The following is a 15903-nucleotide window of genomic DNA, read 5'->3' on the forward strand; positions in this document are numbered from 1 at the left end:
AAAGGTTGATTGCGTTTGATGGTCGCCTTGGAAAGCTTGATGTACGTAAGAAACTGTAATGGAAGCTGCTGGAAGGGGACGCTGGAAGGTGCTGGCAGGCATGGTGGCATGCCTGCCAGCACCTTCCATCGTCTTCCACCACCTTCCTCCATGCTTGCGGTGCAATGGCGGCAGATTTTTGCGTGACGGCAAGCTTGACTGCTGAATTGATGATGGAAAGGCATTTTCTGAATGAATGCCGGCAGAAAGCCAAAATTTATACGAGAGCGAAGCGCTTGCAATAACAGAAACATAGCGGTGGCATTGACCGTTGCGAGAAAATTACAAAAGCTGCCTTTTTGAAGAGGTGTTGCAGAAAACTTAATAGGCACGCTGCGCAATGACGGCAGGTGCTGGCGTGACGGCAAGCTTGACTGCTGTATTGCTGATGGAAAAGCATTTTCCGAACGAATGCTGGCAGCAAGCCAAACTTCATTCGATAGCGAAGGACTGATATAATAACAGAAACATAGCGGTGGCATTGGGAATATCGAGAAAAAAACAATAACTGCCTTTTTGATAAGGTGCTGCTGAAAACTTGGCGTATAAGAGAAAAGCTACTTTAATTAGTGCTTCTTGTTTTTAAGCAGAACTTGAAGGGCTGGTATGAAACTGTATGCCCTTTATTCGCCGTTTTTGGTGTAAGGGGGGCAGTGCCGACCCTTACGTTGAAAACATGGACAGCTTTTTTTCGCTGCGACAGGGTCAAACCGTACGTGTTTATTTTCGCTGTGCTGAGCCCGCGGACAGAACCGTCCGGCAGACTACGGGTCTAGCGCTTCGCCGATCCGCCTTAGTTGTATTCAGCTTCCTTGAGACAGATCCAACCACGGTATTATTACACAACATAATTTTCATTCCGGGTGCGCATGCCATTTCACTCATAGCTACGTTGGCAATCGTCGGGGAGAACGGGGATGTGCGATATCTCTTTTAGGTTGAGATTGCTAGCTACACGGCTCAAGGTGAGCCTCTTGTTGGAGACCGGTGCGTGCCCAAGAAGCGGTATCACTGCCGGAATGGGTTATATACGAGAAGCAGTAAACATAACTCACAATATTTGTGCATTCATTGGCGATTCAGTTTGAGAAACCAAATAAATGGCGCTTGTTGGGGTTTGGGGCGCCCCTTTCGTTTGTGGTGGTGGTGTAGTGGTAACGCGCTCGCTTTTTGTTGCAAAGGTTGGTGGTTCGATCCTCCGTTGGTCTGGTTTTTTTTTTTTTTCGCTGACAGCACGATATGATTTTTTTTAAAACGGAAAATGTGCCTGTTCTTGGTAGTTTTTAACCAAAAGTGATTTCCCCCCAAGTGATGTCGGAGGTTTATTCCTCAACTTAATTGCTCATATACAGGATAGCCCAATAAACTCAACTTTTTGCTGGGTATGGCAACCTGATCTTTCTATTTACATTGCTGGGTATGGCAACCTGATCTTTCTATTTACATTGCTTTATGTGTCTATGTTCAAGCCAGAATTTGTTTCGACGTATTTTGTTTACTTTGCGCCTTGTATGAACTGCATTACGAAAAAACAAAGGCACAGCCGAAACCGAAACCCCGGCCTCAGTACTCCACCGCTCCATCCAGCAACATCGCCACGCCATCACGCCGTCGCATTCCCTTCTTCCTGGCCGCCGACGGCGCCGAGTCGGTGGAGTTGTACGCGCTTGTCGAGTGGCTTTGTTGTGGTTGTTTTGAAGACATTGGATTATTGTTTCGACGAAGATATGTCGCCTGTGATTTAAGGTAAGTGACTAGACAACTTTTCGCACTTTGCTTGTGTATTTAACAGGGCAGGGCTCTTCCGTTCGGTGTTAGACGTCTGCGTCGTCGGTTAGCCCTAATGTTTTTTGACAGCGACTGATTTTGAGGGTTACGTCGTTACGTAGATCTGCCTTTCGACCGCGGATATTGCGTGCGGGAGTAGCAACAATAGGGCTGTTTGATTTACAGTCCCGGACTCACTGCCGATTCCCTGTATCCTTATGGCTTCGGGGAATCCTCAGACTGCCGCGGAATATCCACGGTGAATTCGAGTCTGTGAATCGAAGAGCCCTATGTTTGTGCCATTTGTAGGCTTTTTGTTGAGCGAAGTAGGATCATACTGCTACGATGGCTAAACGGTTTGTTGCTCGCAACAACCGATCGCCAATACGCGCGGTGGACCGCTCCAAATTGAGTTCGCAAGTTTTTTTTTTTTTTTGTGGGTAGTTCTTTTTAAGGAATTGCAATATTGTACTTCTTCGCATCATTTTTCGTACCTTGACTGGAGTGGTACGCTTTAGGTAACTTTTAGCCGAGGCACATAGCAGTCTACACTACACTGCAGGGATTGTCATTTTTCAAAGCGGTCACTCAGTAAAGTTCACACTAGTACAAACAAGGCTCTCTGCGTTCAGATTGAGGGTACGATGGCTGAAATTGGCGTCACACTCGCAAGCCCCGCATGTGCAGTGAATGTTTGAGTGTTCCAATCGTTCGATAATCGCATATATGTTTGTGCATGTGTATCAGTAGCACCAAAAACGTTCATTCAACCCGAATTTGCTACCACGTCGAAACTACATGCGTATCGTGCCTCTGGTGCAGAGGCATACGCAATGCTGGCCGCGCATGGGGAGCGTTTAAAGGGACACTGAAGTGAATTTGTCAAGCTCCCGTTTTTGCTTGCACTGCGTAGACTGGCTCAAATTAGCACACTTTTCATCGTTTATACGGTTGACAAATCGGTAATTATTTTACAAAGCGCGAAAGAAGAAAAACTACCATGCGCGGTTTGCGGCGGCCGCACCAACTAAGGCTGTGACGTTGAGAGGAGGGGCGCCGTGATTGGACGATGCCCAAGGTTAGCAATCACACAAGTTTCGGTTTCGGTTTCGGTTCTGTAAATCATAACCAATGGCTTTGTTGGATGGGCATTCTCAATATCTCAGTAATCATCGTACCGCGCTTCTGCCATGTTGTCGGCTGTAAAATGCACAAGATAAGCCTCCCAGGACGGCTTGTAGTCGTAGCATTCACTAGCCGAGACCTACGCAGTGCATGAACGCCCTCCGCGTACCCGCAGACGCCCAAATGTCATGCGCTTTTCCCCCATATTTGGAGCTTGCCTCTCTCATGCCTGTATCGTAAAAAGCGTGTTCGCACCAGGCCAAGGGTCTGTTCATTCTGGCCTGTGCCCACTGCCTGCAAGCAGTCGGTGCTTATGGCAACAGCACGCCAACGAGAACTCGCTAGCGCGCCAGTGCCAGCCTGCGCGCGTTTTGTGAACCAGTTCGTGTAGCCATGAACGTTGCGGCCCCAAAAAAGGTGAACTCAATATAGAAAACATCGGCGGAAAACAAAAAAGTTAACTTAAAAAAAAAAAAAGCACATACCCGCGGGGATTCGAACTCGTCACTCGCAAAACATTCGCCGTGTATTCCTAGCGCCTCAGACCGCTAGGCCACGGAGCGGGACGCAAATGCCTTGCTAATATATGTATATATTGTCAAGCGGTTTACACTTTTATTTAGTTTTGGCATTTCAAGCCGCTTAGGTGACTATTTGTTGTACTGCGATCGTGCAGTAAGCGTCGCCCGAGTTTCCACAGTAGCTCACGTCTAGCAATTGCATTTCGTAGACGGAAAAGCGTTCGCAGATGCGTAGTCGTGCTGCTGACCGCTGTGCTTGTTCGCCCAGCGCAAAAACGTGCTTCCCGCGCCCTAGTTTTACGCTGTACGGTAAAAATATCAGTTGATTTTATTTGCTTAGTACCTATATTGACTTCGCTGACTCTTGTCCCGCCTTCAAGAGGCCTTATATTTTCCTACTGGCGTACCAGTCAGCGAAGCGTCGCATGTGCAGCGCTTGTGTGAAGCGACCTTGACTTGGAGCTAGATACAGTGTACAAACAAACCAAGTAAAGAAAGGCACATTCTTCTATTCACAAACGTGTCCTGGCTTCGTTTCAACTAAGCGAACGAATTGCGACCAAGCAATTTTTTTTAACCTCCTTGATTGCGACGACCCGCCGGCGGCCGGCGGACGAAACGCTGGGCCGACTGGCTCTGTCGGCCGGGGAGCCGTGCAGTAGCGCAGCCGTGGCGCAGCCAATTGCCAGCTCATCCCCTCCTGACGTCACACGAAAACGCCACAGAAAATGGGCGAGCGTAAAGAGAGGAGGACAGCGTTTTCGAATTAGTTTTTCTACTAAATAAAATCGCGTAAACGCGCCTAGAGTGGTCGAAACATGGCCTGGGGACTCCGGACTACAATTTGCGCAAGTAATCCCGCAATGTTTACATATCACTTCAGTGTCCCTTTAAGCACTGCAACATTCACTACCGTCTCCGAATAATTCGCGGCCACGCGTGTTGCTCAGTTAAATTTTGTATGGGGCCCTCATTCTGTGGATGAGTGCACCCCGCACAAGAGCAAATGCTTAAAAAAAAAAAGTGGGTCTCCTCTGGACTGGTTAAGGCCGAAGGTCTCTTTCTAGTAGCTTGTGTGCATAATTGCACAGCAAAGAATACACTCTTTGTTAAAAACACATGACTTGATGTAAATAAATATAGTTCTAGAAAATATACCGCTAGAGAATAGATGGGAGAACAGCCTTTTCTAGATGGTTATATCACCCTGAAAGTTTTTTTTTTAATTTTTCAGAAGAGGATAACCTCTTTCTCGTCGCAATAATTTTTTAAGCACTGGCTATTGTCATTATTGGCAGTAATGCATTATTGTCATGTTTCAAATTTTTGAAAATCGTTTCAATGGGTTTGATGTCAATGTGAGCACAACCTTAAATCTCGTTCCCTATGCTTTCGTTCCCTATGCTTCCCTAAGACATCGCAGCCATTATTAAGGTCTAATTAGATTCATGTTTTCAAGGAAAAAAATTGTTGTCATGATATTGACGGTACCAGTTGAACACATGCACCGACACATCATGTGGGCTTCAAGCACTGCGTGGGAAGGAGAATTGAACCCGATTTAAGCTGCAATCACCTAGGAGAGACTTCGGAAACAAAAAAACATGCTTCACTTGTATTTTTGTTCAGCAGTTCATCACAGCCTTTCCAGCCTCCTTTGGCAGCATTGTTAGGCTGTGTCTAGCGTTCCGTCCAGACGGAACGGCAACTGTCACTAAAGTTCCGTCCAGAGGAAACACAACTCGCGTTGAGAGCAGTCTCTCTTGATTTTTACCCATCCGGCCAAACCTGACTAGCCAGAATCACTGATAATTATTAATAATTACAGATGATCGGACTAACTCTAGCTCAATCTGGACGGATCTCCAAGCCGCCACCCGACGCCCGCTTCACAATGTTTCAGCGAGAGCAGTCGGTCTTGATTTTCACCTAACCGGCCAAACCGCTTCCGCTCACTGACTAGCCAGAATCACTGTAATTAATAATTACTGGTAATAATTAGAGGAGATCGGGCGTAGCTGGCGATGGCTACGTCGGCCTTGGCTCCAGCGAGCGGGAGCGGCTCGGCCGCTTGAGTAAAAAACCAAGGCCGACTACTCTCATCGCGTGAATTGTAAAGCGGGCGTGAAATTTTGCTATTACAAAATGCTAACCACGGCCACACGCACACAAAAAAACGGTGCGAGAATCGAACCAGGGACTACAACGTCCGTAGTCAGCCGCGGAACCACTACACCAAATCCCAGAATGAGAAAGGGCGGCTAATCGGCTGGTTTAGATTTGGCGTTCAGTCTGGATGGAACTTTAGCAGTTTTTAGCATTCCGTCTGGACGGAACGCTAGGCACTCCATAATTGTTAAGACAACATTATCATCATTTAGGTCTGCGCTTTGTCACAGAATCGTGGAGGCAATTTGCCGTAGTAGCAATGAGAGAGCTCATCTCGGCACCTTTTTACCCATACATGAACTGGTCATAATGAACGGCATCTACTTCCAAAGAGAGAATTGAGTTAGAAACTTGATCGTTGACATTGTCACTATGCTGTGATAGTCACTTCGGCCATCCTTACATCCAGTTAATGTGATATTTTAACGTTCTTATATTCTCGCTTGGAGTGTGAAGAACACCTTGCTCGACACCTTAATATCACACTTAGAACTTTGAAGGATTAAGGCTAATGCAACTTGCTTGTTGTTTGCCACTCACTTCTACCTTGCAGGATACTGACTGTTACACCTTGCAGTGGAGATCAGCTGGCATGCCCTACTTGGTGATCTGGATGGACCTCTCATCAGATGTCACTGGCTGTTTTTCAGGTTGGTTACAATAGGTTAGCGCCTAGTTCTATACAATTGTAGTGCAATGCTATGACGTGCACTGTGAAATTCAGTTACCAGAACTTGCCTAATTTGACCGAGAGTGCAGTGCTTTGGTCTTCCAATAGCACTGTATATATATGCATGTCGGCTTCGTCATTTCAGCAATTCATTGCTCTCCGAGTTTGGAATCAGTGAATTTGGATGTATTGTGTTTAACGTCTTTATGTATTGTTTAACATGAACCTCTGCTGCCATTGTACATTGGACTGCTGGAACACAAGCACGAATGTGAGATTTCTTAGTAACAAAGAGAACTAGGATGCACATGATGCAACATTTAGAAGTGACACAGCCGCTTGATATCCCCCTTTTGGTGCAGCCCGCCGAATGCTCCTCTCCGCCGGTGAGAACGATAGCTCTCTTTCCCTCCGCCGCGTCGCCTGTGGTGCACGCTATCGGTGATGCGGTGGCGTCAATTCGGAAAGCAGCCACACAATCAGCCATCCGCGCTGGCAGTTCTTGGTTCGGCTGTAGTGTTATTGCGTTTTGTCATGCTTCACTTGAGACACCTTGCTGAACAGGCTGCAATCACATATTTACGTGGAGTAGATGCATGGTCCTTAACATGGCATTGCACTATTCAGCTTGTTTTACTGGAATTTTCGATTCGGTAGCGTGTTCGTGACCTTTGGGCTTTTTCTGAAGAAACCTTGGGCTGCTGATGACGACAGGCGAAAATATCAAGGTGGCATGGGACAGCTTAATTTTTTCCAGGTTCGACTCAATGTGTGATCAGCTTAGGAGCCAAACTGGGTTCACAATTGACAACTTTTGTTGGATCTTAAAGGGCCTTGTGAACAAAACATTCCCTAACTTTCTGCATTCCATCAAACATCTCTCTCTCTCTCCTAGAAAATTTGTTCTGAGGTTCTTAATGAGGTGGTTTGGTCAAATAAAAGGAACGATGGGTCATTTTGCTGCGCTGGACGTAGCAAAACATGCTGTAGTGTGTTGTCAACCGACATGGCTAGAAACATGGCGCTGTTTGTCTGGTGGCTGTCTGTGACAATACGGATTATGAAGAACCCCACCTCTTACACAGAGTTGAGCACACTAAAATTCAGGTTACGGAGCCGGTCATGCTTCATGTTCCCGGTAAAAAAAAATACCCTAAGGGGATAATGTCAACCGTGGAAAACCCCCGCAGGACAAACCAAAGGAGCCTGCGGGCTATTTCAGTGGCACCGCCGGTTCAAGGTTCACAGCTTATATCAAGGCCGAAAATTTGACTTGGCAGCTATAAATTACTTTTTCCTGCATTGACATTTCGTCAGTAATCAGGCTGCAGTATGGTTCTTTTAGTGACCGCAAGCTTTGTCCCTCCACTTGAAGCCGTTCCTTTATTAGGTTTGTTACTCGAGTCTCTTGCAGAAGGTCCGACAAGATTTTTAGTGTGCTTTGACACGGCAGCTTCAGCAGTTTTCGTATCTCATCATGCTCGTATCCTTTACAAGAAGTCACCTTCCACAACACTTTGCCGCAACGTGGGTTCCTGCCTAGTCAGCACGCCTTATCACCATTGATAATCTGTTCCATGGCAAGTTTGGCACACCCGTTCTCCTTCTTGTGCGGCTTCCGAAAAGGTCTTTAGTGCTTGCACAGCTCGGTTGTCCTCATAGTGTTGAACGTTCTCTAAATTCATCACAAGTGTGCTGAAGTTTTTGCAAGCGTTCGTTTAGTCTGCACTTTCATCTCAAGACTGTGCGTTTCTTTTTGTCGCTTCAATGCACCCAGCCAGGTTAAATGTCATCTGGCATCCTTCACCGTTCAATTTAACGTGTTCCTAACCTTCAACACACTCGCCTGAAGCTACATTTTCTTGTGCCTGGTATTCGCTGGCTGCACTTTGAGCGTAGAATTCTTCTAGACGAGGGTGTTTTGCTTCTTTCCCACCTGCTGCTAACGCATGTTCTCTTGAAATTCTCGCTTGCATGCATGCACGCTTGCATCTTACTAAAATCCTTTCCCGGGAAAGGCATTGCCACCATGCGGTGGCTTTTAGAGCAGTGCCGGTCAAGAGCACCCTTCCATGACCTGAAGGGAGTCCTAGCAGGGTGGTTTCCACTTAATTTGGTGAAAATGTTCTTTTTCTGCAGGCTTTCGATTTTTATGGCAGAGGAATGGCAGAAGCAAGGGACCACATCGGAGTAACCATCTCAGAATGTTTAAGGAGGTATGTGAAATGTGAATAGACATTTGTTTTGAGTTGATCTGCATTTGTATAAGCTTTAGTGTGTAACTCAGTTTTTTTTTCTTTTCAGCTGCCCACCTGTTCGAAGATAGTCACCATATTTGATATTTAGTGATAATATATTCAATGTGAAAACCAAGTTTGTTTTGTGTAATATTTTTAAGCACCCCAGCACACACCTCTAAGCTCTCATAAAATGGATAAGTTTTCAGATCATTGTAGCAGGATAGCAGAAAAATGATCACGACATGAATGGACACAGCAAAACGCATACGCAAGCTTACTTATTTGCTGCAAATCTTATTTTATAAATTTATTCGCAAGAAATGAAACCAGTTTTTAATTAGCATTGCATAGCACCTTTCCTTTTCATGTCGTCATCATTTTTCTGCAATGTCGCATATCTGCCGTCATACTGTCACTCGACCTGCCAGCATCGACGCTACCATTGCCGTCAGCTACCGACGCATGCCGTCATCCATCACCCTGCCAGCATGCAGTCATCTGCCGTCATCCATCACCCTGCCACCATGCAGTCATCTGCCGTCATGCCATCATTAATTCCATTACCATAATCCACCATGTTGATTTTTGATGGATTCCATCAACTCCACATTTTCAATAGGGTATATATATATATATATATATATATATATATATCAGGTTAGTAGAGATAGAGACAAACGAGAAATACGTAGAAAATAGAAATAAGTTTACTGACGTTTCAGGGAGATGACTCCCTTTATTCAGAGCACAAAATAAGTTCGTTTCAGAGTTTTATATATACAGAAAATGTAGCAAGGGCGAGGGCAAGGTAAGAGGAGGGAGAGTTTGTACAAATGGATCATGGTTGGTGGGTAGCAAAAGAATGAAAAGAGAGCGGAAAAATAAATTAATTATAAAAAGGATAATAAGAACACACAGTCATGCGGCAAGAACATGGGGGAAAAAAAGAGAGAGAGAAGAACCAAACACAGAGAAAAAATAAATAATAAAAAAATAAAAAATAAATAAGGTAATTTTCCACTTCCCCGGGCAACGGGGGTGAAAAAGGGGTCAAAACAAGATATATATATATATATATATATATATATATATATATATATATATATATATATATATATATATATATATATATATAAATACGAAATGGCAAATCAGGGGCTCGGTGAATTAACATGGTGACTAAACAGCGCAGAAGACGAAACACAGAGAAGAGCATAAACAGGACGAGCGCTGACTATCAACTGGGGTTTATTGGAAAAGAAACATATTTATATACAAGGTCACAAGTAAAAGGCGCGTGCACTCCGTTGGTATCCCTTCATACAATCAGAAAAAGAGTGAACAAGCAGAATCAAAACCTTTAACGGCAATCAAGAAAAGCTACTTCTTTCTCTTGCAAACATACTGAGGCACGACTAATGCAAGCGTCACCGAGCTTTGTTATGTGTGAAGCCTCTATTATTTCACGTTTACGCTGATTAGAATGATTAAAAAGAATGACAGTTTTATCAAGTATGGGCTCGCATGAAGGCGTGGAGCATGACCGACAGTGTTCTGACATGTGGGCGACAGTGTTCTGAAGGGAACGCCGACGTCCCACATGTCAGAACACTGTCGGTCATGCTCCACGCCTTCATGCGAGCCCATACTTGATAAAACTGTCATTCTTTTTAATCATTCTAATCAGCGTAAACGTGAAATAATAGAGGCTTCACACATAACAAAGCTCGGTGACGCTTGCATTAGTCGTGCCTCAGTATGTTTGCAAGAGAAAGAAGTAGCTTTTCTTGATTGCCGTTAAAGGTTTTGATTCTGCTTGTTCACTCTTTTTCTGATTGTATGAGGTGATACCAACGGAGTGCACGCGCCTTTTACTTGTGACCTTGTATATAAATATGTTTCTTTTCCAATAAACCCCAGTTGATAGTCAGCGCTCGTCCTGTTTATGCTCTTCTCTGTGTTTCGTCTTCTGCGCTGTTTAGTCACCATGTCGCAACACCAACTCGCCCAGCTCGGTGAATTAAGACAGAATAAGGGTTCGCAGTCTAGAAAACCTCGGAAAGCAAAGGGGGGAATCCGGGAGGTCATAGAAAGAGATGCATTTTTTGAGTCAGAGAGACCCCGCACGGGGCAGCTTGAGCAATCTTGGTGACGGTACTGGCGATACCGCGGACCCCGAGCCCCCATACTCACGCTGTATCCAACCGTGGCTAGGAGTTTTAAGGTGAAGGGTAGAAACCACAAACGGTGGCTGTCGGAGCCGTGGTCAAGCTCCGGCGGATGGGCTCCCTGTCTGTTTACCAGGCAGGGAGCTCCGGGGCCTCTCTCGGCACCAGGGTAAACCGAGCGAAGGAAGTACCCCCGTTCCCTGCTTTTTTTTCATGCTGCATGGTTCTTTCAAAATTTTCTAAACCCACTGATCGGCCCCCCAAAAGGGGCCGCACCGAAGCGAACTTTCCCCCATTGCCTGACCTATCGTTCCAAATACCTGACAACTTTCCCCGGTTCTTGATCATTGCATCCGAAGACAATACAAAGCCAGTGACATCTACGTCCGTTTTCTTAATACCTAAGTGCATTGAACGTGTTGTGAGAAAACACTACAAAGCCAAGAAACTGACCTCTGGAGAGATCCTTGTAGAAGTAAATAACCCGGCACAATCAAAAAAGCTTCTTGAACAAACCCTCATTGGCGACCTGAGAGTCAAAGTCACTCCCCACCGAACGCTAAATACATCCCAAGGTGTGATATCCGAATCTGATCTCTGCAATGAAACTGACTCTGACATCCTCGAGGGCCTGCGCGACCAGGGCGTCATTGCAGTAAGAAGGATCACTATGCGTCGAGAAAATCAGGAAATCAAAACCAAACATGTTGTCCTCACCTTTGACCGCAGTACCTTACCCGAATTTGTGAATGCAGGCTTTCTTCGATGTACCGTCCGACCGTATATCCCTAACCCGCGTCGGTGCTTTAAGTGCCAACGTTATGGGCACAGTACTAACAACTGCCGTGGGCGTTTAACGTGGGCAAAGTGCTCAGAGCACGACCACCCCAAAGAGAATTGCAATAGCACTTTGATTAAGTGTCCGAACTGCAGTGGCCCGCACACAGCATACTCAAGGACGTATGAAACATTCAAACTTGAGAAGAAAATGCTCAATCTTAAAGTCAGCGAGAACATCTCTTACCTAGAAGCGCGTAAAAGGCTCAGCGCCTTTGCTTATGCGAAGTATGCCGACGCAGCTCGCCGGGGGGCGGAGCGGCGTCTTGTCACTGCGGCCACCCAGTACTGCGAAGCAGACTTGGTGCCGCCCCAGCCCCCCAAGGTGCTGCCTAAGGCAGCCCAACCAGCTGACACAACACCTGTGGCACTCGCAAGTGTTGCGTCGGCCACGAACGCCAGGAGTGACGGCTCTGCCGTTGGTCCCCCTCTTCCGGCTACCGGACCTCAGGTGGCCATGGATGTAGATGTGGCGGGTCCTTCGACCGCCTCTGCGTCCAACACGCAACAAACGATGGTGGGAGGGAATCCTTCCTCCACTTCGAACATATTCCTTGTCGGAGGCCGCAAGGACTCCATCTCGTCGCTGTCCCAGCACTCAGACGAGGACATAGACATGACACCGTCTCGGCCAGCACCTAAGGCGGTGAAAGAACAGCGCTCCATGGCGGGGCGGGGAAAAAAGCCAGCAGCCCCCCGTGTCACTGGCCCAGATCATACCTGAGTGTGGTAGGTGATGCATCCATCCCTAGTCTTCACCAGCCAAAATCTTCTTTAAACGTTTATGGTAGCACAAATAGTTACGCAGTGGAACTGTAGATGATTAATTAATAACCTAGATGATATATATGAAATCCTACACAAAACTCAAACAACTGTCCTGTGTTTACAAGAGACTCACTTGAACTCTAAGCATACCAACTTCCTAAACCAATACTCAGTATTTAGAAAACACAGAGACAGCTGCTCGCACTGCTCTGGTGGTGTGGCAATAGTTATACAAAAAGCTGTCCCTTGTCAGTCTATTCATTTGCGCACCGGCCTAGAAGCGGTTGCTGTTCGGGCAATTATCTTCAATAAGTTCCCAACAATTTGCTCACTGTACATTCCCCCTGTATATCGTCTGTCCAGTTACGAATTTGAGTCCCTTATAGATCAACTGCCAGAACCGTTTTTACTAGTTGGTGACCTTAATGCGCACAGCCCACTATGGGGATCGGAACGCACAGATTCCCGGGGCCGGTTGATAGAAAACTTTCTCTTGTCATCCGGAGCTTGTCTCTTTAACAAAAAGCAGCCGACATACTACAATATAGCACACCACACATATTCACACATTGATCTTGCTTTAGGCTCCCCCGTTCTTTTTCCGTCCATCGAATGGGAAGTGGGTACGAATCCCTACGGGAGCGACCACTTCCCAGTCACCCTCAGATATTTAGAAAAATGCCCCTACAGTTACACTTCACATGAAAAGTTTAAAGAAGCTGGTGCCGACTGGGCAAAGAAACTTACCTACACATCAATAACACACTTAGGTATTGATGAAGCGTGCTCCTTCATCACAGCACATATACTTGATGCTGCTAGCGTTTCTATTCCCCAGACCTCCGGTACCACACGTAATCTTCAGAGGCCCTGGTGGAATGACGATTGCAAGAAGGCTAGAAATGCTCAGAATAAGGCCTGGGGGGGTCCTCCGCAGGTATCCTACTACAGAAAACCTAATTTCCTTCAAGCGCGCAAAAGCCATGGGACGGCGAATCCGACGTCAGGCAAAAACAGATAGTTGGAGGTCTTTTCTATCATCAATAAATTCCTAGACAGATGCGCGCAAAGTTTGGAACAGGATACGGAAACTGCAGGGGCAGAAAACATATGTCACACCTCTTGTCAGCTCCACTGGCCATACACTTGAAGACCAAGCAAACACCCTGGGGCAGCACTTATATTTCTAGCTCCTCCCACTACACTGAGACATTCCTGCGATACAAAGAATCTATTGAAAGAAAGCCTATTCGTGACCACAAGAAATCTAATGATGGGTATAACTCTCCTTTTTCGCTGCAGGAACTCGTGGTAGCCCTCAACACATGCCATGCTTCGGCGCCAGGAGCTGATAAAATAACATACACAATGATTCAGCACCTGCACATAGATACCCTCAATACTCTACTCTTCTTGTACAACAAGATATGGTCTGCTGGATACTTCCCTCATGCTTGGAAAGAGGCAATTGTGTTGGCTATATTGAAAGAGGGGAAAGATGCCTCTTCTGTGACAAGCTATCGCCCCGTTGCTTTGACAAGCTGCTTGAGCAAGCTCTTTGAAAAGATGATCAATAGACGGCCTATCTATTTCTTGGAATATCATGGTGTCCTTGATAGCTGCCAGGCAGGCTTTCGCTTGGGCAGGTCAACAACTGACAATCTTATAGCTGTTGAATCTTATGTTAAAGAAGCTTTTGCCCATAAACAACACTGTATATCTGTATTTTTTGACATCGAAAAGGCCTATGACACCACTTGGCGGTATGGCATCCTGCATGACCTTAAATCTTTCGGCATTTGTGGAGACATGTTAAACACACTGGAAAGCTACTTATCAGATAGAACATTTCGCGTACGAGTTGGTGCAGCGTTATCCAGGACGTATACACAAGAAAATGGCGTTCCCCAGGGTGGAGTGCTTAGCTGCACACTTTTCATTGTAAAAATGAATACGTTAGGGAGAGCACTGCCACCCACCATTTTTTATTCAATCTATGTAGACGACGTTCACATTAGCTTCAGGTCATGCAACTCCTCTATCTGTGAACGGCAGATCCAAGTTGCTGTGAACAGACTAGCCAAGTGGGCAGACAAAAGTGGTTTTATCCTAAATCCGCAGAAAAGCACTTGTGTTCTCTTTTCCTGGAAGCATGGGATTCATCTGCAACCAACCATACAACTTAAGGGAGTCGACATACCCGTAAAAAGAGAACACAAGTTTCTTGGAGTAGTTTTAGATGATAAACTTACATTCATCCCACACATTAAACAACTTAAAATGAAATGCATGAAGACTATGAACATCTTAAAAGTCCTTTCCCGCCAGTCATACTGTGCAGATACAACATGCCTTTTACGTGTTTTTAACAGTCTTGTCAGGTCCCGTATAGACTACGGAAGTGTAGTGTATGGGTCTGCCTCAAAAACAGCTCTAAAAATGCTGGACGCAGTGCTGCACTTGGGGCTCCGCCTGGCGTCCGGGGCTTTCCGGACGAGTCCTATTGAAAGCCTCTATGCAGAAACGGATCAGTGGTGCTTAGAGCACCAGCGTACACACATGGCACTTTTGTACTGCGTAAGGGCAACATCCTTAAATAGTCATCCGCTAAATGCTATTCTTGAAAACAAAGCGTCCGAAAGGCTGTTTTTGAGCCGTCCGTCGCTTCCTCTGCCTTTCTCTATCCGAGTGAAGGTGGATGCCGAGGAACTTGGGGTTATTTTATCAGAATCTTACAAAGCTGACTTCGTTGAGATCATGCCGCCTTGGCAACTGCGCCCTGTCACCTGTGACATGTCGTTCAAGGAAATTTACAAAAAACATTCACCCGCAGAACTCATCCGAAAACACTTCCTGCACTTGCAAAACAAATTCCCATACACTGCCTTTTACACAGATGCCTCCAAAACTGCCACTGCTGTGGCATGTGCTGCACACGGTCCCAACTTTGCCAGCACAAGGACACTAAACAGAAACACAAGTATATTTACGGCTGAGGCACATGCTATATTAATTACGCTAGAACACATAATACAAACAAAGACACAACAATCCATTATATACACAGACTCATTGAGTGTTGTGACAGCACTGCATTATGGAAAACCAAGTAGGAACATTGTGCTGAACAGGTTAGTTAAAGAGATAATGGCAGCCTACGCTTTAAAACAGGTCATAGTCGTGTGTTGGGTGCCTGGACACAGTGGCATTCCTGGTAATGAACTCGCAGACCAGAGCGCCGCTGCGGCAGCACTTCGCTGCAGCGTCGACGTTCAGCAGCTTCCCTATCTTGACTGGAAACCATTCATTCGAAAGGCAATCCGACAACGCTGGCAGCACCACTGGGACACTCAGACAGATAACAAACTCCACACTGTAAAACCCCAATTAGGCAGATACTACACAGAAAAACACAACAGAACAACGGAAGTATACATGTGCAGATTACGAATAGCCCATACATACGCTACTCACTCGCACCTTCTGCAGGGCAAACCACCGCCACAATGCGACAGGTGCGGACATCGCCTATCTGTCAGCCATGTCTTAGTTGAGTGTGGGTACTTCCACAAGGCAAGGAAAAAGCACTTCCGGGAACT

General features: G+C 46.0%; 1 protein-coding gene and 1 long non-coding RNA gene across 2 annotated transcripts in view; both read left to right on the plus strand.

Moving 5' to 3' along the window:
* LOC144142867 (cholesterol 7-desaturase nvd-like) overlaps positions 1–15903 on the plus strand; it is a 122918-nt gene that overhangs the window by 51604 nt on the left and 55411 nt on the right. The window lies entirely within an intron of this gene.
* Positions 1678–9080, plus strand: LOC144168718 (uncharacterized). Its single transcript, XR_013322211.1, has 4 exons — positions 1678–1785; positions 6175–6271; positions 8431–8507; positions 8596–9080. It is a non-coding gene; the product is annotated as an uncharacterized LOC144168718 (long non-coding RNA).

This window comes from Haemaphysalis longicornis, unplaced genomic scaffold (assembly GCF_048455015.1).
Source record: "Haemaphysalis longicornis isolate Haplotype H1 unplaced genomic scaffold, Haemaphysalis longicornis Haplotype H1 scaffold_1, whole genome shotgun sequence".
In the NCBI taxonomy this organism is placed as follows: domain Eukaryota; kingdom Metazoa; phylum Arthropoda; class Arachnida; order Ixodida; family Ixodidae; genus Haemaphysalis; species Haemaphysalis longicornis.